The 26259-nt window shown below is 45.7% G+C and overlaps 1 long non-coding RNA gene across 1 annotated transcript; it reads right to left on the reverse strand.

The window, feature by feature from the left end:
• Nucleotides 1-13480: 13480 nt before the first annotated feature.
• On the reverse strand, nucleotides 13481-24728 carry LOC135917574 (uncharacterized). The gene is made up of 4 exons (XR_010569335.1): nucleotides 24368-24728; nucleotides 19452-19532; nucleotides 18935-19108; nucleotides 13481-13804 (listed from the first exon to the last, which is right to left on the reverse strand). It is a non-coding gene; the product is annotated as an uncharacterized lncRNA (long non-coding RNA).
• Between the last annotated feature and the right edge of the window lie 1531 nt (nucleotides 24729-26259).

Raw genomic sequence — 26259 nt, forward strand, 5'->3', positions numbered from 1 at the left:
TAGTCACGTGCAGACGCCAAAATAAGTAATCAGAAATGGTGATACCTAAGTATTTGTAAGACTGGACGAGGTCAACAGGGGAGTTAGAAACGGTACATTCAAAAACAAAAGGGTTGCGACGGCAGTGAAAAGGCATGTACTTACATTTGTTAGGGTTAAGAGTCATCATCCACTGCGAACACCAGTTTAGCACGTGGTTTAGGTTTGCCTGAAGGGATTCATGGTCAGAAAGGTTAGTTACCGAACGATAAATAACGCAATCATCAGCGAACAAGCGGTATGACAAAATACGCGCTGGGGTAAGTCGCTAATGTAAATGAGGAATAACAAGGGACCGAGGATGGAACCCTGCGGGACGCCGGAGGTGACTGGGTTGGAGGATTGGTTATTAATGAAGACAGACTGAGAGCAATGCGTGAGGAATTCGTTAATCCACGCGATGATGTTTGGATGTAGGTTCAACTGGGAAAGTTTAAGAAGCAAGCGTCGGTGAGGTACTTTATCGAATGCCTTAGCGAAGTCTAGGAATATGGCGTCGGTTCGTAGATTAATATCAAGGTTGGCGTAAATGTCATGAAGAAAAATGGCTAGTTGAGTCTCGCACGAAAAACCCTTACAAGAACCATGCTGTGACGGATGGAAGAAGTTACGGGAATCTAGGAATTGCATGATTTGGGAGTAAATGACATGTTCCATGATTTTTCAGGGTACACGTGTTAATGAAATGGGCCGATAATTAAGTGGTAAATCAGTGTTACCTGTTTTGTGCACGGGAACGACCTTCCCCACTTTCCAGTCGTCTGGAATGGTTCCTTCGGAAAGTGATTGTGAAAACAATAAACAGAAAATACTGGAACAGGCTAGGTTAGCGCTTTTCGAAATTTTTGGATTAATTTCATCTATGCTGGCGGCAGATGAATTTTTTATTTTATTTATTGTGCACGAAATTCCCCTACTGTTGATCGTTATGGCGTCCATGGCTGTAGTAATAATAAGTGGTAATGTAAAACACGGTGCTTCGGTTTCGTCGGTAAAAACAGATGAAAATGCAGTGTTAAAGGTGTCTGCACAGTCGGTATCAGCCATGATTTCACCAGCATTGTTAGTGAGGGTGACAGCGCGCGCTTCCTTCCGGTTTATCACCTTCCAGAATTTCTGGGGGTTATCGACTATCATTTTTGGTAGCACTACTTCGTAAAATGAGCGCTTAGCTCTTCGAATCGCTGCCAGGTATGAGTTCTCAGCTTTATAATACTTTTCCCATGCATGGCGGTTTGCGTGGCGTTCAGCTGTACGAAATGCGCGTATTTTTCTTGTTTTCGAGCCTTTTTAGTGTGTTTGTGAACCAGGGTTTCTGATTATTCTTTCGTGAAATGCATGACGGATGATGATGTGTGGTGTTTTATGGTGCAAGGGCCAGGTTTGGCCAAAGAGCGCCGTGACAAGTGGTAATGTTGACGATGTATTATGGAAGATGTGACTTGGCTGTAAACTGGCCTAAAAGTTGTGGCAGCAAAGTGCGTAAAATCTACATGCTATAAAATTATGGCGATGACTAATGATGAATACTATGAACATTAAAATCCATCGTAGTAGAATGATGCAAAATAAAAAATATATAGTATGGTAAAATTACTTGGAGCACTGCTGCCTCGCCAGAGCCCTTGAAACACAAGGGCCTACAGGCATGTGCTATACGAAAAATCGTTCACAGCGGCATCCTCTGGAGAGAGGAGACGCTATGAATGTATAGGGCTAATTACATGTAACACAACATCTTTCAGGAAGTCTAGGACTGCGTTAGTGTCAAAGAGCGGTTCTGGGCCGAGTAACATTACAGGATGAAGGGGAATGTGCTGCCGGTATGCTAACGGAAAATGTTTCTTTCTGTCAGATTCGGCTTTCCGACACTCCAGGAGGACAAGGAGGATGGTCAGCCTCTCCCCGCATCTCCCACAGGTTGGGGGCTCGTTCCCAGTGAGTAAAAAATTGTGGGTGCCAAATGTGTGTCCTATTCTTAGACGACAAAATAGGACATCTGTTCAGCGTGATTTTGTTGCAGAAGGCCAGAACCCTAATTGTGGCTTTATTATGTGCAGTTTATTTGTTTCCATGTCCCACGAGCGTTGCCAGTAGTTTCGCAGTTTTCTGCGCAAGTAGGGCCTCAGATCTGTGACAGGGACTGCTGCGGTAGGATTTACAGAATACGATGCGATTGATGTGGCCATCTGGTCCGCCAGAACATTGTCTTCGATACCCCTATGACCCGGCACCCAGCATATGATGACATGCTGGTTACATATATACGTTTTACACAGGACGGAATAGAGTTCATTGATTACTGGATTTTTGTGCTTACAAAATGACATTAAGGCCTTCACAGCACTTAGGGAGTCCGTATATATAACTGATTTCTCGAGTTTTGATTTCTTTATATACTTTACAGCCGACAACAGTGCGTAGGCCTCAGCCGTAAAGATGCTTGTTTCCGGATGCAGTACATCGGATTCCGAGAAGGATGGGCCGACGGCTGCATAAGACACCCCCTCGCCTGGAGGCATGTGCTATATAAAACAAATATCACAGCGGCATCCTCTGGAAAGAGGATGCGCTACGAGTTTAATGGTCTTATTACATGTAGCACAACATCATTTAAGAAGTTGAGGACTGCATTGGTGTCAAAAAGCAGTTCCTTACCGAGAAACATAGCCGGGTGTAGAGGTATGTTATAATGGGAAGCAAGTGGAAAATGTTTCTTTCTCTCCGTTTCGGCTTCCCGACACTCCAGGAGCACGTGGAGGACGGTAAGCCTCTCACCGCATCTACCACAGGTTGGAGGTTCACTTTCAGTAAGCAGATAACTATGACTGCCAAATGTGTGTCCTATTCTGAGGCGACAGAATAGGACATCTGCTCGCCGAGTGTTTGTTGCAGAGGGCCAAAAACCTAACTGGGGCTTTATAACGTGCAGTTTGTTATTTGTTTGCGCGTCCCACGTGCACTGCCAGTGATGTCGCAGTTTATTTCGTAAGGCCTCAGATCTGTGACAGGCACATCAGCGGTAGGGTTAACAGCTTGCGATGTGATTGACATGGCCATCTCGTCCGCGAGAACGTTACCTTCGATTCCCCTATGGCCAGGCACCCAGCATATTATGATGTTCTGGTTAGATGAGTACGCTTTACACAATACCGAATACAGTTCATTGAATACGGGATTTTTATGTTTGTAGAGTGACATTAGGGCCTTCACGACGCTTAGAGAGTCTGTATAGATCGCTGCTTTTGGAAGTTTTGACCTTCTTATATGCTTCACAGCAGAGAGTAATGCGTAGGCCTCGGCCGTAAAGATGCTTGTTTCCGGATGCAGTACATCGGATTCCGAGAAGGATGGGCCGACGGCTGCATAGGATACCCCGGCATTTGACTTCGAAGCGTCTGTGTAGAACTCTGTGCAGGAGTGTTTGTACTGCAGTTCTAGGAAATGCATTCTGATTTCGGCCTCAGGAGCGTGCTTTGTAACTTTTATAAAGGATATGTCACATTGTATCACCTGCCACTCCCAAGGAGGTCAGAGCTTGATTATGTGCATTAAGTGATGCTCGAGTGGGACATGCATTTCATTGCTAAGCTCCTTCACACGCAGCGAAAAAGGCTGTTTTATGGAGGGACAGTTGCTGAAAAATGTAGCGCACGTCATATCGGTAACGGTATCAAAACATGGATGTTCAGGATTAGAGCGTACTTTCAGGAGATATGTAAAGCTGATGTATGATCTCTGTAGGTGGAGAGACCATTCATTCGATTCAGCATATAAGCTTTCAATTGGGCTTGTTCTGAAAGCGCCCGTGGCTAAATGGACACCTAGATGGTGAACAGGGTCTAGCATCTTTAGCGCGCTCGGGGCGGCAGAGTTATATACCACGGCACCGTAATCTACCAATGGTGACCGGATAAGGCTCTTATAGAGATTCATTAGGCACTTCCTGTCACTACCCCACGTAGTCTGGGATAGAAGTTTCATTAGGTTCATTGTTTTCAGACACTTTTCTTAAAGATGTTTAATGTGTGGGACGAAAGTGACTCTATTGTCAAGTATAACACCTAGAAATTTGTGCTCTTTGTTTACAGGCATCTGTTGTCAACACATTTCTAAGCACGGATCCGGAACCAGGCCTCTCTTCCTTGTAAACAAAACCCAAGAACTCTTACGAGGATTCATTTTGAATCCATTTTTCTCTGCCCACCCTGACACCTTGTTCAAACCATGCTGTACCTGTCTCTCGCACACTGCGAGGTTACAGGATTTGAAACCTATTTGAATGTCGTCCACATAGATGGAATACAAAATGGCCGGTGGTAAGGAAGCACGAAGTGTTGTCATCTTAACAATAAAGAGTGTGCAACTGAGCACGCCACCCTGGGGTACACCGGTTTCTTGTGTGAAAGGACGTGACAGCACATTGCCTACTTTCACACGGAAGGTACGATTGGACAAGTAGCTTTTTATTACGTTTAGCATATTACCATGAATGCCTATTTCTGACAAATCTCTCAAGATTCCGTAGCGCCAGGTCATATCGCACGCCTGCTCCATATCGAGGAATATCGATAAGAAAAACTGTTTGTGTACAAACGCGTCACGAATATGTCCTTCAATACGTACAAGATGGTCGGTTGTGCAGCGCCCTTCTCGGAAGCCACACTGATAGGGACCAAGCATTTTGTTTTGTTCATGGAAGTGGACGAGTCGCCGATTTATCATTTTTTCAAATACCTTACACATGCAACTTGTGAGGGCTATCGAGCGGTAACTTGCCACTGAAGAAGGGTCTTTCCCTTGTTTCAAAACAGGGACCACAATGGCTTCTTTCCATGCCGTTGGAAGGTACCCTGCGTCCCAGATGGTGTTGAAAAGTGTAAGTAGTGTTACTTGCATGTCATTGTGTAAGTTTTTGAGCATTTCATACATGATTCTATCGGATCCCGGTGCAGAGCTCTTGCATGCGCTCAAGGCAGCTCTCAACTCTGCAATACTAAAAGGACGGTTGAACGGCTCATTCTGCTGACACTTTCTTATGAGTGGCTTGCATTCTTCTATTTGTTTGTATTTGCGAAAGGGTTTTGAATAATTGGTGGAACTCGACACACTCCGAAAGTGCTCCCCAAGTGAGCCTGCCTGATCTTGCAGTGTGTCGCCCTGTGTATTTACCAGTGGGAGTGAATACGCTGGTCGACCTCTAATTCTATTTACCCTGTTCCAGACTTTGGCCTCATCTGTAAACGAGTTAATACTCGATAAAAAGTTCTGCCAACTTTCTCTTCTGGCCTGCCTGTGGGTTCTCCTGCCTTGTGACTTTGCTTTTGTAAAGTTGACAAGATTCTCTGCAGTGGGCGAAGTGCGTAGCAACCCCCACGCTTTGTTCCGATTTCTACGTGCGATTCTACATTCATCGTTCCACTACGGGACGCGCCGTCTGCATGCCAAGCCACTTCCTTCAGATATGCATTTAGATGCGGCATCTATTATGAACGCTGTAAAATACTCCACAGCAGCATGAGTTTCTAAAGAAAACATATCAGCCCATGAGATGCTAGTGAGAGTTCGAAATTTCTCCCAGTCAGCTGTATCTATTTTCCACCTAGGAGCTTGCGGAGGAAATTCATTTTCTTTGGATGTTCTTAGCAGTACGGGGAAGTGATCACTCCCGTAAGGATTGCTTGTAACTTCCCATTCGAGTTCGGGCAGTATAGATGCGGAAACTATACTATGATCTATTGACGAAAAGGTTTTGTTTGGAAGAGAGTAATATGTGGGTTCTTTCTTATTTAGAAGGCACGCTCCAGAAGAAGAAAGGAACTGTTCAACGAGACGACCTCGCGCATCGATACGAGAGTCTCCCCACAAGGTGTTGTGTGCATTGAAATCGCCAAGAACAACATAAGGTTCTGGCAATTCATCTATGAAGGACTGAAATTCAGGTTTGTTTAGTTTGTAATGTGGGGGTATGTAAAGTGAACAAATAGTGATGAGTTTGTTTAGCAGGACAACTCGAACCGCCACTACTTCGAGGGCCGTTCGTAGCTGCAAACATTAACATGCTATGCTTTTTTAAATTACAATGGCAACACCACCCGATGATGCAATAGCGTCATCGCGATCTTTGCGAAAAGTAACGTGCTGTCGAAGAAAATTTGTGTGTTTTGGTTTTAAGTGTGTTTCCTGTAAACACAGCACTTTTGGATTGTGTTGGTGGATGAGTTCTTGTAGATCATCAAGGTTTCTAAAGAGACCTCTGACATTCCATTGAATGATTTGTGTATCCATATTTAAAGAAAAATTGGTGCTGTGTTTACAGAAACGGAGGTGATGCCTTAGGTTACAGAGCTCTTTCGAGGCCCGGTAACGGGGGTTCTACCCTTTCTGGAGCGTTCGAGGGAGCCTCGCCGCTCCTTAGGCGCTTGGCGCGCCGTGAGGACAGGTGTAGTGTCCATTGCCTCTTGTGAGGCGCAGGACACATGCTCTTGCGAGCGAGATGTTGTCAGGGAGGGTCCCGCCTTGGAGGGCAAGACCCCTGCGCCCACCAGCCCAGAGGTCGATGGGGCTCCCTGGGGATTTGGCTGCGCCGGCTGTTGCCAGCGCTGGAAGGAACCTGGAAGGTTGAGGCAGCCTCGGCTGCGCCCACCTTCGGGGTCGATGGTCCCTTCTCCTCGGTTGACGGAGCAGCGCTAGCTGCAACCGCCGCGGGGGCAGGTGTCGTGATTGCCGACTCACGGCTTGTGGGTCGGACAGCTGCCAGAGGCCGTTGTGACGCTGCCCCCTGACGCGCCACTTTGGCAAAGCTTTTCTTTGGCAGGTATGCTACCCACCTGCGTGCCTCCTTGAATGAGATATTTTCTTTAACTTTGATCGTTACTATTTCTTTTTCTTTCTACCAGGATGGGCACGACCTCGAGGACCTGGCGTGCTCTCCATCACAGTTTACACAGTGGAGATTGTTCTCACAAGTTTCAGTGGTGTGTTCTTTGGCACTGCATTTAGCACAAGTTTGGCGGCCACGGCAGCTCTGCGAGCTGTGGCCGAAGCGCTGGCATTTGAAACAACCCAGTGGGTTTGGCACGTACGGCCTAACACGAAGCTTGATGTACCCGGCCTCGATTGACTCGGGCAGGACACTTGAATTAAAGGTGAGTATTATGTGTTTGGTCGCAATCTCTTTACCGTCGCGCCTCATCTTTATTCTTTTCACATTGACAACATTTTGCTCACTAAAGCCCTCCAAGAGCTCTGCGTCTGTCAACTGAAGCAAATCATCGTCTGAGACAACGCCGCGGGTAGTGTTCATAGTGCGGTGCGGAGTCACTGTCACTTGAACGTCCCCAAATGACACGAGACTGGGTAGCTTTTCAAATTGTTTCAGATTCTGGAGCTCCAAGAGGAGATCTCCACTTGCCATCCTTGTTGCCTTGTAACCTTGACCAAGAGCCTCAGTTAAAGACTTTGAAACTAGAAATGGGGAGATTGTGCGTACTTGTGTGTCTGACTTTTCCGAGTGAATCACATGAAATCGTAGGAAGTTGGGTCTTTCACGACTAAAGAACTTGAATACATCTTCGGTGTGCCCTCTTTTCTGAGGGCGATCAAGGAGGGGTGGGAAGGAATTTGCCATAGGAGAACTTAATTTTCGGCAATAACGCCAGCCACCCACCGTGGAGCCCTACAAGGGGACGTTACAGGGACTGTAAAAAACAGGTCCTGCAAACGCCAGCTGTACGTTATCACTATAACCAAATATGAGATAACCTAGGTTGGTTATTCACACAAGGTTAACCCTTGCTGCCTCGAAATATTGGAAGTAAACGGAAGCTAGGAGAAGACAGGAAAGATGAAAAAGTAAGAGAAAGACGAAGGCTGGAGGGAGAGAGAGACAGGAAAAGGCAACTACCGGTTTCCCCCGGGTGGGTCAGTCCGGGGGTGCCGTCTACGTGAAGCTGAGGCCAAAGGGGTGTGTTGCCTCCGCCGGGGGCCTTAAAGGTCCGAACACCCAGCATCGGCTCAACCCCCAGGATCCTTTTTTCCCCGGACACGGCTAAGCCACGCACGGTTAAACGCGGAAGGGTCCAACCCTCGTGTGCTCGGGTATGTGGTGTCGCAACACACTAAACGCCTGCTGACGCAGACGCCCCTGCGGGGGACATCGCACTTGGAGATGCACACCACGACTGAACTTTGTCAGAACGTTCCTTTTGTAAGCGTGCGGCCATAGGCCAGGGTTGCTGGACTTTCGCGCGGAACGCACTAAGGACGAACGTAGGAGAGAATAAGAACATATTTAGGCTACATAAGTGCGAAGCTTTGTCTTTGTCAGTTGAGCTTTGAGTTTCATTTTGAGTGTGTTTTATTTTGAGCTTGCTCTTAGTAAAATTTGTTTGCTGTGCTCGCCTGCGTCTCTCAACTCCATCTGCACGTCCCCGAGATCAGTGTAACACAAATTGGCGAGCCTTCCAGGATAGAATCCTTACTAGGATCTGTCCCAGGATATTTCCAGGATTCTATTTCGACCCTATCACTGATCTTGCTGGTTTTGAGATGGAGTGGGAACGTTTGGCGGCGAGAGCCAAAGATTTAAACCTGTTGAAGGAAGAGATGAAGTTCTTCGAGTGTGCTCAATTAGAAAAAGAAAAGGAGCAGAAATGAGAAAAAGGAATTTTAGAATTGAAGATAAGGTTAGCAGAGATGGGCACGGGCTCTCGTGAAGGCATGAGTACTCCCGGATCGGCGTCATCCCACCCACCTTCTTCCAGGCCAAAACAGATTTGCCCTAGGAAATTAATAGCACCTTTCGATGAGCGGAGGGATGACCTAGATGCGTATTTGCATCGGTTCGAAAGAATAGCGATTGGGCAAGGCTGGGAGAGGAGCGAGTGGGCTAACGCCTTGAGTCCATGTTCAGTGGGCGAGACTATGAGTGTCTTTGGGCGTATGCCAGCCGAGGAGTCATTAGACTATGACAAGGTCAAGAAACCTTCATTGCAAAGATTCAGGTTGACTGCCGAAGGGTTCCGAGAGAAGTTTAGGTCTCGTAAGCCTGAGGATTTAAAGACAGGCAAACAGTTCATGTGTCGGCTCGCAAATTATTTTGAGAGGTGGATAGAGCTGTCCGAGACGGACAAAACGTACGAGGGGGTTCTCGACAAGGTCGTGGGTGAGCAGTTTCTTGCCAGGTGTAGCAGCAGTTTGACGATATTCCTTAGGTAAAGAGAAATACAAACTGTCGAACAGATGGCAGAACAAACGGATCAGTTCGTAGAAGCACAGGGATTGAAAAATTTAGAAAAAGGCGACAAAGATGCGCTCACGATGGCAGTAGGAGAGAAGAACCAGGGGCAGTGTAGTAGACGAAGGGGACCCCAGAGATGCTTTCTATGTAACCGGCTAAGTCACGTAGTGGTGAACTGCCGAGTGAGAGATAACCATCACAAAACACCGGTTGTTTGCCAGTTATGCAAAAAGAAAGGCCACAAGGCAGACGAATGCTGGTCTAGGTCCGTGGATAAGACTGCATGTATCATGGGGTCTAGAGAGGATGCACGGATAGAGCAGGACATGCCTGCGGTGGAAGGCAGGGTACAAGCATGCAAGGCTACGGTCTTGAGAGACACAGGAGCTAATACCATTCCAGTGAGGAAGAGTTTAGTGGCCCCAGAAAGCATGACCGCATGACAAACTTCTTTTGCAAGACAAGTAATTTATGCAAATTAACAAAAGTAGTTGTACCCCATACCAATAAGCAATAAAAGAGGTACGAATAAAAAAGCAAGTTATAAATGAGAATTTGAACTTTAACGGCAAGAGTGATTTGCATTTCCACGTTTTGCCAATGACCATAGATAACTGGGGTGCGATCTTGTACGCGTTCCAAAATAGAACGGAGGCGGTCCGTTCTTTACGTCACGTAATAGGCGGCATGTTCCGTTCCGTTCGACCGATAGCAGGCGACACGGAATGATTGACAGCAGATATCACGTCACAATTGACGTTGTGGCGTTCGGCACGGTTCAAATTGACGAATCGTATATGGCTCGGTGGAACGAACCGCCTCCGTTCTATTTTGGAACGCGTACAAGATCGCACCCCTGGATTGTGACTGCGTCAATGTGTTCGTCCAAAGCATATTACTTGAAAACGTTACGCCGAGAGTTCTCATACTAGTAACCATTTCCATCGTTTTGTCCCCCGTACATAATGTTAATATTTTAATTCACTGGCTTACTTTTAGGCCTAAAGAGCACAGCTTTGGGGTTTTTTTTGTATTTACTTCTAATTGGTTCAGTATTGACCAGTGCCTCAGCTTAGAGAGCATGAGGTTCGTTTCATACTCTATATCTGTACAGTTTGTTCCTGAAACAAATATACTGGCGTCATCAGCATACAGGACATATTTTGCGTTTAGGTAAATATTCAATACATCATTGATATGGGCATTAAAAATAAGGGGCCCCAAAACACTTCCCTGCGGAACTCCTTTTGAAATAGGCTTCATACTTGAGCAATGCATTGTCTGAATAAACTGCCGTCTGCTTGCTAGGTAAGATTTAATTAGTGCTAAAGAATGACCTCGAATGCTATAGCTATCAAGTTTTTAATTAACATTAGAGGGTGAATATTATCAAACGCTTTGCTAAAATCCACATAGACGCCAAGCACAAGTCTTCTTTCCTCGAACTGAGATAAGATGAATTCCTTTTGTTCCAACAGTGCATATTCGGTGGATTTAAGCTTTCTGAAGCCGAATTGGGCAGGTGATATTATATTGTTCTTCTTGAAAAAATTATTAAATTGGCGATGTAAGATTTTTTCCAGGTCCTTAGAAAAGATAGGCAATATGAATAGGCCTATAATTTTGGATTTCATTTTTGTCTCCCTTTTTAAATGAAACACTCACTTTAGCGATTTGCGTTCTTTTCGGAAAAGTTGGACTGGACAAACATAAATTAATAATATATGTAAGGTACGATGTGACAATATCTAACACATGCTTTATCGGTCTAATTTGCATGCCTTCAAAATCACACAAGGAACTATTTCGCAGTGACACGAAAGCAGAGAAAACTTCGTGTTCAGAAACAGGCTCAAGAAATAATGAGAAGGGGCTAGCAACAGGCTTCAACTTAAACAATGTTCTAGATGAACTGTTTTGATTGTTCCTAACAAAGTGATCATTAGACATAGTGGCGAGAGGGATACCAGATATCTCATTGCCATTTATGTTCAGTTTTTTTATACGAGAATGCAATTTATTACGATTAAGATTTCCATAACCTTTTCCATAAGAAGTCAGGTTTTGGTGCAGAGCACTCAGATTCAGACTGAATGTGTCGCATTCTACTAGTTTTATTTCCTTAATCAGTTTATTTCGATATATATTGAATTGTTTTAGTGTGTCTGGGTCCTTATATTGTATAAATTTATGACACAATTCGTTTTTGCAAGCAGTTCAGGTGTTATCCAAGGTTTACGAATTTTCTTGCCTAAGATCATTCTTTTTTTTGGGGAAACTGGTACTTGTATACACCATAAATTATATCTATGAACTTTGTATATGCCCCTTCAGCGTTCGTGACTGGACCAATAACTTCCAGGTCACAGTTTAACATCTGCGTTCTAAAAGCCTCAAGGTTGGCTGCTGTAATTGGCTGATAAGTGAAGCATCTCACATCCCTCTTGTCTCGAAAACTATGTTTAGGTATCATGATAAATATTGCAAGGTGGTCGCTTATGTCGTATGATAGCACACCGGTGGCTATGCTTTCGTTTTGCATATTTGTTATGAATAAGTCGAGAAGAGTTTCACTGCTGTCTGTAATTCGAGTTGGCGAAGCAATCAGATTTTCAAAACTATTTGACGTTATTATAGTGATCATCGCTTTCTGGTATGTGGAATTTGCAGACAGATCTATGTTAAAGTCACCACCAGATATCAAGAACAAGTTATTCTCGGAAACAAAACGTAGAAACCGCTCATAGATACAAAAAAAAACTAGGAAGGCTCCCATTTGGGGGCCTGTAACAAACAGAGAACACGTATTTGCCAGCACGTGCCGTAAGTATTTCGAAGTCCTCACGTACACTACAGAACGATGGAAGCAATTCACAATTCAGTGCATCTTTCAGTAACAACATAACACCGGCCCCTCGACGATTTGGACGATTTAAAAAATAACAGTGATAAGGAGCCAAGCTAAGTTCGTCACGGTCATCTTTGAACCATGTCTCCGTGACTATGACGGCTTCAAAGAAAAAGGAAAAACTAGACACGAAATCCACAATATCTGTTAGTTTAGTGCAGAGCGAGCGTGCATTCAAGTGAAGGCATTTCAAGGAATTCTTATGTTCAGTTATGCCAGCTGCATCTAATGCTTGCGGAAGAAAATATCTTTGTGTCATACTGAACTTTTAACAAAACAATGTGCAATTATGAAAGTAAAAACTAAGCGGGAAGGTCGTGTGCATTTCGTGTCACATGTGCTCGGTCGCCATCCGCCCGCCTCAGAAATACCCTGCCATTTCGGTGCCACATGTAACGGTACCCTTTTTCTTTGGCACAGTCTTTCACCAAACCAAGTAAGTGCCTGTTGTGACTAGTCAGCTTTTCGAGTACAAAGACACTGGATTTACTTTCCTTCAATTTATGTCTGTTCACAAACCACTGATCTCGTGCCATTTGCCTTGTGAACCTAACGATCACACCAGGGATTTTGCCAGGCCTTGCTGGAAGGCGATGTATGGCACTAACGTCTAGTTCCGCGAGCTCGGGAACCTACATCATGTCAGCAACACTCTTCACTTTGTTTAGAAGATTTTCTTGCTCAGAGACAGGAATTCCATGAAATTCTAAGTTTTGCCTTCGATTTCTTCGTTCCAGTTCATGTAGCTCCAGTTGTACTTGAACCGTCTCACAAGCTGTGTCTTTGCATTTTTGTTCTAGCACGTCCACTCTTTTCCGAATGTCCTTTGTTTCCCGCTCTTGTGTGGCCACCCGTTCAAGACTTTTGTCGTATTTCTCTGACATCATTTGAACTGATTCTTCAATTTTAGACACTGTTTCTTTAAGGGGCATAGGTTCGGCCAGCTTTCGGTTAATGCTAAGCAACAGTGATCTAATGTCCATAATTTCATCGGCACTGGCTGTAACTTTCTGACCTTCTTTCGCGTTCTTCGAGGCCTTACAGGTGAGATACGAGCACTTTTACCTAGCAGACGCTGATTTGCTCTTGTACTGCTTTTCTGTGAAGCCAGAGCAATCTCCAATGTGAAATCGGTGCTCGCAGTCTGCGCATACTACAGTATCACTGCCTCAGTAGGTTCAAACTCGGCTTCGCAGGAAAAGCAACAAATTTCTTTCATTGCCATTACTACGTATGCAACTTAATATGTTTCTACAAAAAATACAAGAAAAAAGAGCATAGAGGCAGACATGTAACACATAAGCACTGGCAGTAGTGTAATGGCAGTGGCAGCAGCAGCAACAGTATATACTCAGAAGGCAGCCGTACAGAAAGGTACCAACCTGCAAAAAGCAGAGCGCAGGCTTAGATTCAGTGTTTCCCTGCCGCTGCTGCTGCTGCCGCCGAATGCCACTACGCCAGGACGAGCAGCCTTTATACACGTGATGCTGGTGACGAGCGCCGTAGATGGGGTGCAGGCAGTCCAAATTTCAGCTTCTTCTGCGAGGGTCAAGGCGGCGTGGAAGCTCTTCTGCACGCGCTTTGATGTGACGATAGGCCAAGGTCGACGCTCCCAACTGCAAAAAGCAGAGCACAGGCTTAGATTCGGTCTTTCCCTGCCGCTGCTGCTGCCGCCGAATCATTAAAGCATCCGGGTCAATATAATTATGCTTGTTGGTGCATTAAAGAAACGTGAAAAAGTGGGTTTTAAGAAAATTGGCAAAAAAGAATTGAAACACCTGTAGCACTCACCAAAAAAAAAAATCTAGAATAGCTAAAATTTGTGTAATTCGTAGCTTGTCTAACCCCGATTCTTGGCTCTGTAAACTCTAGCACATGGAACAACTCTATTATTCTAGGTTGTTTTGATGCAACACCGCATCCCGAGGCCTTCACATTGAGTGTATTGCTACAAAACATTTTCACAGTGTAAGGGCTATGTTCTATTGTAACTGGTTTCCACATGTCAAGTTTGTCTTTCTTTACATTAATTAAATAACATACCATCCGATAATACAAGCTTAAGAATTGGATTTAATAGGGGGTCTTTCGTTGCCCTTTGCCAAGTCGTACTATTTGGAGTACTTATTTGAATGCATGGAAGCAGCTCATTTGCATAGTATAAGAAATATAATATAAACAGGCTATTTTCACAATTTATACACTTCGTCACCACAAAAAAAAAGATTGCAGCTTAATGTTTTCAGCCTCCTATGATGTTTTGACTGAGAAAGATATATTCAATTTGTTCTGCGAGGCACACAATAATTGCTGTGGCATAGTATTTTATAGCACAACACTGGATACAGTAGATAGCCATTATTAAAATTCTGAAGAAAATAATAGCACAATGCATACGGTCAGGCACATAGCATATTATTATTGCACTCATGCCGTTTCTTTAATTGCACAAAAGCTACTGCACTCAAATGTTATACTAGTACATAAAAGGCACGATTTTATACTACAATAATAATCAATCATTCAAATGTTTATTGTAGTGCCCAGGAACACCTAGACAGCCTTCGTGCTGGTGCACTTAACGAGCATTATGTGAGACAAAACGTACAGAAAACATGAATGTGGTAGACAAAAAAATGCAAGATACAGAAAAAAATAGGGAAAAAAGGAAACAAGGAAAAGTAAAAGGGAGATAATCCTACGTGATTATCTACAGAAACACAAAACACAGGAAATGAACTATGAAGTATGTTTTGGAGTCGAGTCTTCTATAGCACAATCTTGCAACAAGGCCAGGCAACGAATGTGGAATGCTACCTGGTATACTGCTGCGGCACGAACAACTGCATATGATCAAGAAGCTTTAGGAAATGTATAATGCCATGGACCACCTTATACAGGAACGAAAAGTGTGATTAATTAAGTCTTGAATCTAGAGGTGCAAGTTGAAGTCTATTTGAGAAGGCTCCACTGTGGTCGCCAGAATGGCAAAAGTCGTGCTTTAAGATAGATATCAATTTATTTTTGATGCGTTCAATGAGGTCAAAATTAGATTTGCTCGTTTCACCCCCTCCTACAGAGGTATACTCCAGTAGTTGGAGGCACACAGAAGAATTTCAGAAAAACAACAGGTGAGTGGAAATCATGCAATATATGGCATGCAATTCCAAGAGCATGAAGGGCATGTTGTGTAATTATCTGTGAAGAGAAGCTTAGCATTTTGTTGAAGTACCCACCAAGATGTTTCATTTCATCGACCCTAAGGAGTGGAGCATCACGTAGGGTGTATCAAAATTTCACATGGTGCATTTTCTGCATATAACTTAATGCCATAGTATCGGAAGCATTTAAGAGTACTTACTGTTTCTGCACCAAACTGAGAGTGAAAAATTGTCTTTTTGGAAGTCGATACAGTGGTGAACAATGTTGACAGTCTCAAATAGTTTTAAGTTGTCGGCACAAAGTCATGCTGTTCATTTATTAAAATGCTCTTTGCACTAACGCAAAGCAAGGAATCCAATATCAATTCAAACACTTTTGACGCACTGCAGAGGATAGATATAGGTCGGCAGTTAGTAACTGCACATCTAGCACCTGATTTGTGCATGGGCAATGTCCACGCAACCTTCCGAGTGCTAGAAAAGCTACTAGACTTTGGGGAACTATTGAAGGTACTTGTGAGAACAGGAAACAAGTATGCTTCCATACGCCTTAACCCTTTCAGACGCCACTTTATTCCGTTGATTGAAAAGTTGCTTTCACCACATCTCTTGCATCTTCAGAATTGTACAAAGTGTACAGCTGCAGAAAATATTAAGAATTTTCAATTGTTTAGCGAGTTTTGTCAAGTTTACAAAATGATGTATGAAAGATGTATGAAACACATCTTAAATACCATTACTTTCATCAGTGCTTTTGCTATTGATGCACTCTCCTGCTGTGCGCAATTGTGTAGACAGCATCTCAAAGGGTTAAGCTCTGAGGAAGAAATACCATCAGTACCACAAGAAAGGGAAGGTTTAAGGCACTTCATACACTTGAAAACAAGGTTTTCACTGACTGATAGCGTACACACTGTGCCAGACTGAGAAGTAAGGTTACTTGAAGCATATTTCACACCATATAGCAAACAGAAATGTTCTGCAAAGGCACCAGCAGTGCTCGAGACAACACCACTATTTTCATGAAGAAGACGTACATCGTTGGCACTCTTTTTAGAAGATGTGAGAGTGCACGAAGCTCCAGAAATATTTTGAATTATGTGTCACGCTGGCTTCAACACAATCAATGTGGTCGTAGTGATGATTCTAATAATAATATTAATAATTATAATAATAATCTTAGTGGTAACTTGGCACTCTAGACTAGAAAGAAAGGCTGATGCCTGTATGTTAGAGCATCTAATAACCAGCCATCTAGAGCAGGAATTTGCAGGATGCAGAAGACATCTCCTTACCCTCCACGTGCACACACACACACTTGCTCAATAACACAGCACGGCGCACACGCACACATTCGACAGGTGCACAACCCACACAAGTGCCAATTCAGTCTGGTTCCAAGGAAGGAGAATCCTAAATGGCCAAGGGGGGTGGAGAGAAAGCTCTGTATGTTAGATATAATCATGGAGTTGTGGTGTCGAGCCATAGAGGTGCTGACCACTTGTTCAGACGAACTGAAGAAAGATTAGTACTGTTCAGAGAGCCCTCAAGCACCCTGCAGTATAGACTAGTGCAATGTAGCGCTGGTATTGCAGGGTGTGCTACTTGAAGGGTTTGAGGCAATCCTCGTGGGCTGGCATGAGCTTGCGACAACCGAAAAGACGGGAGTAGAGGGTGCGTGTTGTCTGGCGCTGAACAAGCTTATGTTTGTTAGCATCGCGAGTTTGGCACGGGAACTTCTACGTCAAACACTTGCCTTTGCTTCGTGTTGTCGACAAATTCGACATCACCCTGCTATGTGCTAGCCGCCTGGTTAGCTCAGATGGTAGAGCAGCTGCCCCGGAAAGAAGCTGGTACCGGGTTCGAGTCCCGGACCAGGACGAATTTTTCTTCAACTGTGAGGCTTTTCTTTCGAGGAAACCGTATGGGCTTCCTTTGTAGCAATTGCTACGAACGGGTGGATGTCTGATTTTCTCCTTTATTGGGAACTATACTGATCAGCAGTACTAGAGTTGTGATAGAATGATAGAAGCGTTAGAGTGCTTGGAAAATCTTACGTCATCAGGGAAGGCAGACACGAGAAACAAACCCAAGAATGGGCCGATGCTTAGATACAGTGCCGGTGACAGATGCGGAAAAGTTGAGAGAAGAGCTAAATGTTACACCCAGAATGGGAAGGGCCCGAACTGTCTTTACAGAGGTGCCTCCAAGGAAGTAGGTTGAACGTGCAGCAGTTTTGTTGTGGCTGACATGCATGGCAGCACTTTTTGCAGTGCTACTACAAAGTTTGTTATCGTAGGCCCAGTCGTTCACCTTTACGGAATGTATTTATTCCAAGCACATTTGCTGTGCATTGGCATATTGTTTTTGTGGAAGTGTTAACTTGTTATCAAACACATTCTGCGCAGATGCATTAGTAACTTGGTTTTGCGTACATTTTGGTCCTGGCTACAATTTATAGTATCGCAGCAAGAAACATTTTGGTAGAAGCTGAAGGGATTCCAGCAGTTTAAGCATACCGACTGCACAAAACACTGATGACACCTTTTCGCCTTCCCCACAATGCACTCACACCATCTACACTTTCCATAAACAAAAAGTGAGATAAAAAATCAATTACAGTTTCATTGACTCAGTACTTGCTGCTTCTGAAGCAGGCATCGAAGCAATCATGGTGTACGCTGCTACATGCATAGGTCTTGCATGATGCAGGTCCTGCTATGCACTGCACAAGGGGCACACGTTGCAAACAGATAATTTCTTTTTGCAGTGCTCAAGTATAAGGACACACTGACTCAAACATGACTGCGTTGTCACGTATGCTTCAGTGCATCAGTGTTCTTGATTGCTACGCGAGCGATTTATCCCCAACCAGCCCAAAAGATGGTTGCACTTGAAAGAAGCGAGTGAACGAGTACAGTGAACTTGTACTGAACTGGACTGACATGCCGAATAGAAGAGCGCAGTGTCAGCTGAAACAGGTGGCACGGCTGATTATGTAAGTACTTCCCATAGTTTGGATACTAGTGTCTTTCACTTTCGGAAGTCATCTTTGCCACTGGAAACAGCGCAGAGCTTGCCCGTTAAACTTGAGTCACCCGACACCGCACGAAACATGCCGCCGTTGACCACCCCAAGTTCCACACGGTTCATTCACCACATCCCACATCATATGAAGTCAGGAGTGCCATATTTTAAATCCCTGCAGCAACAAACCAACCTGAAAATTCATTTCCTTCGACAGAGTTTGTCAGCTGGGTTCGTTCACTCGCCAGTTACGAACTCGATGGACGCGCTAGGCCTACGCGTATAAATGCTGAATAAATGCATCCTGTGAGCAGCAGTGATGCCCTGCAGCAGATAATCCTTTAGTTAGAGCAGGCAATGTTCAAAGCATTTCTAGCCGTGTTGAATGAACCATGGGAGCCAGGCATTAAATATTGATTTTATCATTTGAAAGCTCATAAAAATAATGCACTTGATACTTCATTTTAGCAGAGAAATTCCCAATAAAGGGATGCATCAAATCAACTCTCATTTATTTATCCCTGAAATAGCCCAGTTGGGGTGCCAGATCCCACTCACCCTCGTTTCTAGGTCCTCCTTTTCGAAACCCGGAATGTAATACTTCGGGGTTTGGTCTTTGGCATGGGAGGCATTTCTATTTCCAGGTACTGCCCAGGCACGTATACGGTCGGGGGCCGCTCGCTCTCAGCGACTGGTAGTAACGTTGTCACTCTGCTGGCTTCAGCCCCTGGACTGTGCGGAAAATCCTGTCATGCATAGACATGCTCTAAACCACCCCCAATGCGGTGCGCAAGAAAACAGCAGCAACAGCAGTGTAAAAGTCGAAGGAAGAGGCAAAGAAAGCTTCGCTTCATTAATGGGGATGATGCAATGAACTTAGATCTGGGTTATTGGGCACATCATCAAGAAACAATGTTGGCAACCTGGACCTTTACTCTGTGATTCTTTAACCATTTTTACATGGATAACAACCATACGCCTGTAGTCCAGGGACAAGTCAAGAACGCAGGAGGCACTCTGAAAAGAAAATGTTATGTGCCTGCCCTCTGCACTTGAAGAAATTATACATAGTTACCTTACAGATGCCACTGGCATTAGGAGGAGGTTCTCCAGCTGTCCAACAACAGTGATCATTAAACCATGATAAACCTAAATTCTGAAATGTAGGGACAAGAATTAAAATAGACCACAGCATAAATAGATAAAAAGTAGAGCATGAAATGGTCACTATGCTCGTAGTTCTCCCTCCTGAAAGCTGACCAAGCCCAAAGGTCAAATTACTGGCGAGTTTTAGTTCGCAAACTTCTTATCGTTTGCAGATTACTGGTTACCGGAGGTGTAAACACGAGCATACACCAGGTGACAACCACATGGCATAGACCTCAACCAGACAAACATAGTAACGAAGTGTATTCTAGCTACTTTGCTGCTGATGTAAATTTTCGACAGCGGCGTAATCGTGAATGCATTGCCTTTTTAAATGTAATAGCGCACCTATAATTAAGGCATAGTGGGTAGACGAAGCTTCACAAGATATTGCTACCATCAAGTGTCCGGTAACCCAGTAAACGCCACTGCATTTACTGGAATACAAGGACATGCTAGAGCTACTCTATTATAGCTCCCGTAATGCCATGGTATGGCCGGCACATTACCTAGGGATGTATAGCTAAGCCAGGTGTACGCCAGGAACGCATCTGTTGCGGGCACCTATCTGCAACAGACACCTTTGCGTTGAGCACAGCCGCTTGATAGATATTGATTGCAATGAAGTTGCAGCCAGAATATTAGGAATTACAGTGGAGTTTCGAGTGCGGTGTACGTACAGGCGCTGCAGAAATGGAGCTCCAAAGCGCATGACAAAAACGTTCTGCCCTAACCACTGGCACGCGTCGGCAAGCTTCGGCGCGCGCCAACAAGCGAACACTTCGCTTGCACCTCGCAAGCACTGGACAGAAGCCCTGACAAAAGCAGGGCGAGCAAGGCGTGTACGCTGTATGCCACCGGCGCAAAGTAAAGCCCCTTAAACTTCGTAAAGTAGTGCCACGCTTTGAAAAATGCCGCCTCCTCCTCGCGTGCTCTTGCCGAGGCCGACACGGCGTGGCCATTGGCCTAATAGCATCACGTGGGCCCTCGCACCGTGCCTCAGCGCCAGTTTTGCTCGTGAAGAGTCTACAGAGTGGCGAGGAGCACATGTTGGCGCCGTTGCTACGCTCGAGCACTGTAGGCGGCGCCACGGTCGAGGAGGGAGCGTGAAAGAGGAGAAACGAGGAGAAGGGAAGGCGGAGGAGGAGAGTGTCACTACTTTACGAAGTTTAAAGAGCTTTAGTGGAAAGTGGCCATATTAGATTTTGCTCTAAAAAAGAACTGCACTTCCTGGTTCCGCTGGATGGATGTTATGAGCGTCCCCTTTGGAACGGGGCGGTGGGTTGCGCCACCAAGCTCTTGCTACTATACTGCCTAACATCCCACCTAGATTAAACAATGAAAAAAAAAACACTATGAACTACCATGCCCAAATTTTCTGATCCCCTATTGCGAACTGTGCTTTTCTACGTCTCCGTCTTTTGTTGTTTCCCTACTTTTCTTCCACCTTCCACCTTTCTTCACATTCTAATAAAACATGCTCCGTCGTTTCCCTAGCTTTACCACAGCAAGCACATGCTTCTTCTTCCTTCTTATATCTCGCTTTATAGGTGCGTGTTCTAAGGCATCCCGATCTCGCGTCGAAAAGTAATGAGCTTCCCTTTGAGTTATCATAAATGGTTTCTTTCCTGATTTCGTTGTTTCCTCTTAAGTAGTTACTCATGGCAGGTTTCTTTTCCATTGGCGCCACCCATGAGATTAATTCAGCCTCTCCGACTTTCCGCTAGACCTTCTTTGTTGCTGTGTTGCCCACCCTACAGGCCATATAATTGCTGGTAAGTTTCCTAGTTCTTTTCCTCCACTGTGAATCAATGTTTTTCCTGTACAGATACCTGAACACTCTCCCAGCCCATTTACTTTCTTCCATATTCCTCAGCCATTCCATGTGCTGCCGCTGCTTATTTTCGTACCACTGTGGAAGGTACAGTTTCCTTCTCTAATGTTGAACTTGAGAGTGTTCGGGGCCTCGGCGCGCGTCAGGGCAATGCCGCGTAGCTGGTGCGTTCTAATTGTCAGGAGACCAAAGAGCCTCTACTGACGCCCATACAAACAACCCACAAGTGAGTGAACAGAACATGCCACTTTATTGGCAGAAGAAAAGCCTTCTCGTACAAGAGCAGAAATTAAATTTGCATCTCGAGATTCGCTGAGAAGCTCACTTACGTCATCGCACATGGCGGTCTGGTAAGGAGCGACAATCAGCAGTGCAAGCAAATTGGACAGTGCCCCACCTGTTTACATCGACAGTCGCCGTAACTTGCATTGCGAAGCAATCAGCTGACGCAGGCATCTGCTGCCGCAGCCAACAGAGCAACATGCACCAGCCGGCATTTTAGCGTTACCTCCTCCTTTCCGACCTGCACGTTTCTTTTTGTTCTGTCGCGTGCCGCTAATGTGCAACTCGCACTTCGTGCCTCACATTCTCAATATGGGCACGGTCGTTTTTGTAGGGATCACCATTTTGCAGCCACTTTTGCAGAGGCCTTCCCACCCATGTGGCTGTCAACTTAATACACTTCGGATCATATAATCACGTATGCTGGTCTCCGTTCACGCCACATCACGTCTGAAGAAGGCCCACAAGCATAATTTGCCCACTGCTGTAGCATGAAAGGTCGAACGGGGAGCACGAATTACGGTGTGTGTAAATTGGGAATCATTGTCACTGTGTGGACTGCAGGAGCAGATGGTTACCTCGTGAGACTGTTGCCCAATGCAGCTGACCAGGTCGCCACATCCGGCAACCATGATCAAATGAGACTCGGCATTCAATCACCGCATAAGGTTCAGACAATACACTGTACATTGGCTAAGATCCACATGACACCAGTGAGCGTTCACGCACTATGGGTTGCTTACAGAACGTTCAGCTATCCGACTTCAGGCACAGAGCTTGCCTTCGTCGCACATGGCGGTCTAGTAAAGAGCGACAACCAGCGGCGCAAACAGATTGGATAGTGTCCCCACCTATTTGCATCGACAGTCATTGTAACTTGCATTGCGAATCAATCGGGTGACGCAGGCAGCCGCTGCCATAGCCAACACAGCGACACGAACTACACGGCATTCTAGCGTTGCCTCCTTTTCTACCTGCACGTTTCTTTTTGTTCTTTCTTTGGCCACTAATGTGTCGCTCACACTTGGTGCCCCACCCACTCTCAATATGGACATGGTCTGTTTTGTGGGAATCGCCACTTTTGCAGGCCTTTCCACCCATGTGGATATCAACTTCATAGACTTCAAACTATGTAATCATGTATGACAGTCTCCGTTCACGCCAAATTGCGGCCAAAGCAGGCCACAAGCACACTTTACCCACAGCTGCAGAAGGAAAGGACAAACGGGGAGCACCAATCGCAGTACGTGTAAACAGGGAGTCTGTGTCACTGTGCGGACTGCAGGAGCAGCTGCTTACCTCGAGAGGCCGTTGCCCAATGCAACTGACCAGGCCGCGTCATCCGAGAAATGTAATAAGGCAACCATGACCAAGTGGGGCAACATTGAAACAAGACTCTGCAATCAAATCACTTCAGCATTCTCTAACATAACGCTCAATCTATACATTGGCTACGATCCACATGAAAACAGTGAGCATGCACGCACATGGGTTGCTTGCGGCACATTCAACCGTCCGACTGTAGGCATAGTGCTTGCCTTCGTTGCAGATGGTAGTCTGGCAACAAGCAACAACCAGCAGTGCAAGCAGATTGGACAGTGTGTCCCACGTGTTTGCACCGACAGTCAGTGTTGGAAGATGAGCAACTTGCATTGCAGAACAATCGGGTGACGCAAGCATCTGCTGCCACGGCCAACACAGCGACATGGAGTGCACGGCATTTTAGCGTTACCGCCTTTCCAACCTGCATGTTTCTTTTTGTTCTTTCGCATGCCACTAATGTGTAACTCACACTTGGTGCCCCACATTCTTTAAACATGGGCATGGTCGGTTTTGCAGACATCACCATTTTGCAGCCACTCTTGCAGGCCTTTCCACACATGTGGATATCAACTTCATACACTTAGAACCATGTAATCATGTTTGAGAGTCTCTGCTGACGCCAAATCATGGCGGAGGAAGGCCACAAGCAAAATTTTCACACGGCAGCAGCAGGAAAGAACGGAACAGGGAGCAAAAACCACGTTGCGTGTAAATTCGCAGTCTATGTCACTGTGCGGACTGTAGGAGCAGGTGTTTGCCTCGAGAGGCTGTTTCCCAGTGCAACTGACCAGGCTCCCACATATGAGAAACGTAACAGGGTGACAAATACCAAGTCGGAGAGCAGTGAAACTAGATTCTGCAACCAATCACGTCAATGTAGCATGCGCAAAGACACAGGCTGTCGAGCAAAAATAGCAATCCTGAATGAGACTAGGAATTCAATATGGGAATGAGAAAGCTTGCATTCAAGAAAAAAGCCACTCTACCTTGCAAGCACCCAAAGCCAAAAACATTAAGAAAAGTTAAATGCTACATAGCACACAGTGTAAAGGTTAATGCAAGACACAAACCAATGCCGCATCAGCTATTTCAGGAGAGGAATCGCACATGGCAACGTACACTAGAAAATACTGCTACCGATATGCTTCTAGACAGTGACTGGTATTAAGTATGAGCAAAGAATTGGTCGACCTTTAATGTTTGGATGAGGAAGAGGAATGATCTCTAACAAAAATGTGGAATGAAAAAGCTTGCATTCATTGAAACAAAATTATATTTGGCACGAATTGGCAAGGCCAGGAAGCTCACTAAGGAAGGGCAAGCTGACGGAACACTCTTGGCCAGCGTCGTCAGTTTCAGAGGTTGCAGGTACATCTGAAGACACAGAATTTTTGTTGTTGAGGTACCTGGATGACTCGGCCAATATCCGTGCTGGTGGAATGATGGCGGAGGCTCTTTTCACTCTTGAAATAGTCGTCCATAGACTTGATATCTCATCCAAATAATCCTGGAATGGCTTCTTTCTTCGTGGTCTCACTGCACTACCTAGAGGGAAATCTGGCGCTGCCATAGAACAAAGAACCAAAGAACATGCTGCTGCGCTGTGGTATGCATGGGCAATGCCGGTATATTGTGACTTCGGATTGGCATCGTTCTCGAAGAGACAGGACACCTTGAACACCTTGAAGCAACGTTACTAGTGGTTACTAGACTAGGTTAGTAACGTTGGTCGAGCCCACGGAGGAAGGAAACTCCGTCATAGTGGTCGAGCCAGCGTCGGCAGGCTAGTGTATGCGTACCGGTCTCGAAGGCCATTCTTTAATTGGGAAAGTTTTGTTCAGACCCGTGAGGTGGCGCTGCAGTAATTATTGTTCAACCCTTTCGGAGCCCTTTCGGTTGCCCTTTCGGATTTTGTGGCGGAAGGACGTGCGTTTCGGAGCTCCGTGGCGACGACGAAATCATAAGTTTTTGTGCATGCTTTGAGCTTGCTTCTGTTTTTATTAGCTGTTTTTATTAGCTGTTTTTTGTATTTAAATAGTAATTGGGCGTGCGGACGCTCCTGTGTCGAGGCTTTAGCGACTTCGCTCGTGGCTAGGTGGTCTTTTTTTTCTTCTTTTGTTTTGCATGGAGCGGGGGCGCAAATTTTGAATTCGTGGTAAGCGTGGTAAACGTGCCGGCTTTGTCTGGATCTGGCGGTTTCCCTCGTTGGGCCTGGGTGCTAGACGGGACCTGTTTGATAGGCCTATGTAACTATCTCAGCTAGCTCTTCGAAGTGATTTGGCGGACGTGCTCGTTGAGCCTGAGGAAGTAGGCCTAGCGATGAAACCAAACAAAGGGAAGGCCGCGGGGGATGCGGAGCAAGTGCAGTGCGACGAGTGCCTGCGCTGGTGCTCCCTCGACGAGACCAGTTTCCAGAGCTTAGCAGACGCGGAAGAGTCTAGCTTTACGTGCAGGCTGTGCGAAAAGGTCAGGGAAGCAGTCCAAAAACTGGAAGGAAATTGGACAGCCAAGTTCGAGGAGCTGAAAGCAGACCTGAAGGAGGAGCGGGAGAGGCGGTTAGCTTTGCAGGCGAAAGTCGCCGAGTTGGTCAAGGTGGAAGCGGTGCAGGCCGCGCAATTAGTAAGAACCGTGGCCGAGCTTGGAGAAGAGAAGGAAAGGAGAGCAGAACTGCATAGGCGTCTCGATGCGCTTGAGACGCGCGCAGCGGAGAATGATGGGTCGGGACACCAAGCCGGAGGCAAAAGCACAGAAAGTAGGGTAGACCCTACATGCGAAGTCGGGGGCAGGGTGGCAGGGCAAGCGGTAGTCAGCTCGCCGCCGGTGAATCGGCGTAGTTATAGCGAAGCAGCGCAACACGCCCCGCGGGAGGCGACGCTGCAGCCACAGGAAGCCGGGAAGCAGGGAGAGGTAGGAGAGAGTGAAAGGGTGATCATCGCTGGCGACTCAAACATGGCTGGGTGCTCAAAAGCAATTGTGGAGAGGGTGAAAGGCGACAAAAGAGTGGCGGTAGGGACATTTCCAGGGCAGACACTGGGTTCTGTCTTGGAGCGAGCAAAAGAAAAGCTCACGGAAAATGCCCACGTGCGCAACCTTGTCGTAGTAGCAGGTGGGCTAAATGACGTCCTGAACAGGAAAGGGCCAGGACTAGCCCAGCGCTTGGCGAAGGGGGTGGACGACTTGCGCGAGCTATCCCCTCAGGTGCAGATCGTGGTGTGCACGGTGCCGGAGGTGCCTGTGCGTGACAGTCACGTACAAAGAGCCGTAATGGCTGCCAATGAGGCAATATGGAAAATGAGCC

The sequence above is a fragment of the Dermacentor albipictus genome, chromosome 5 (genome assembly GCF_038994185.2).
Source record: "Dermacentor albipictus isolate Rhodes 1998 colony chromosome 5, USDA_Dalb.pri_finalv2, whole genome shotgun sequence".
Classification (NCBI taxonomy): Eukaryota; Metazoa; Arthropoda; class Arachnida; order Ixodida; family Ixodidae; genus Dermacentor; species Dermacentor albipictus.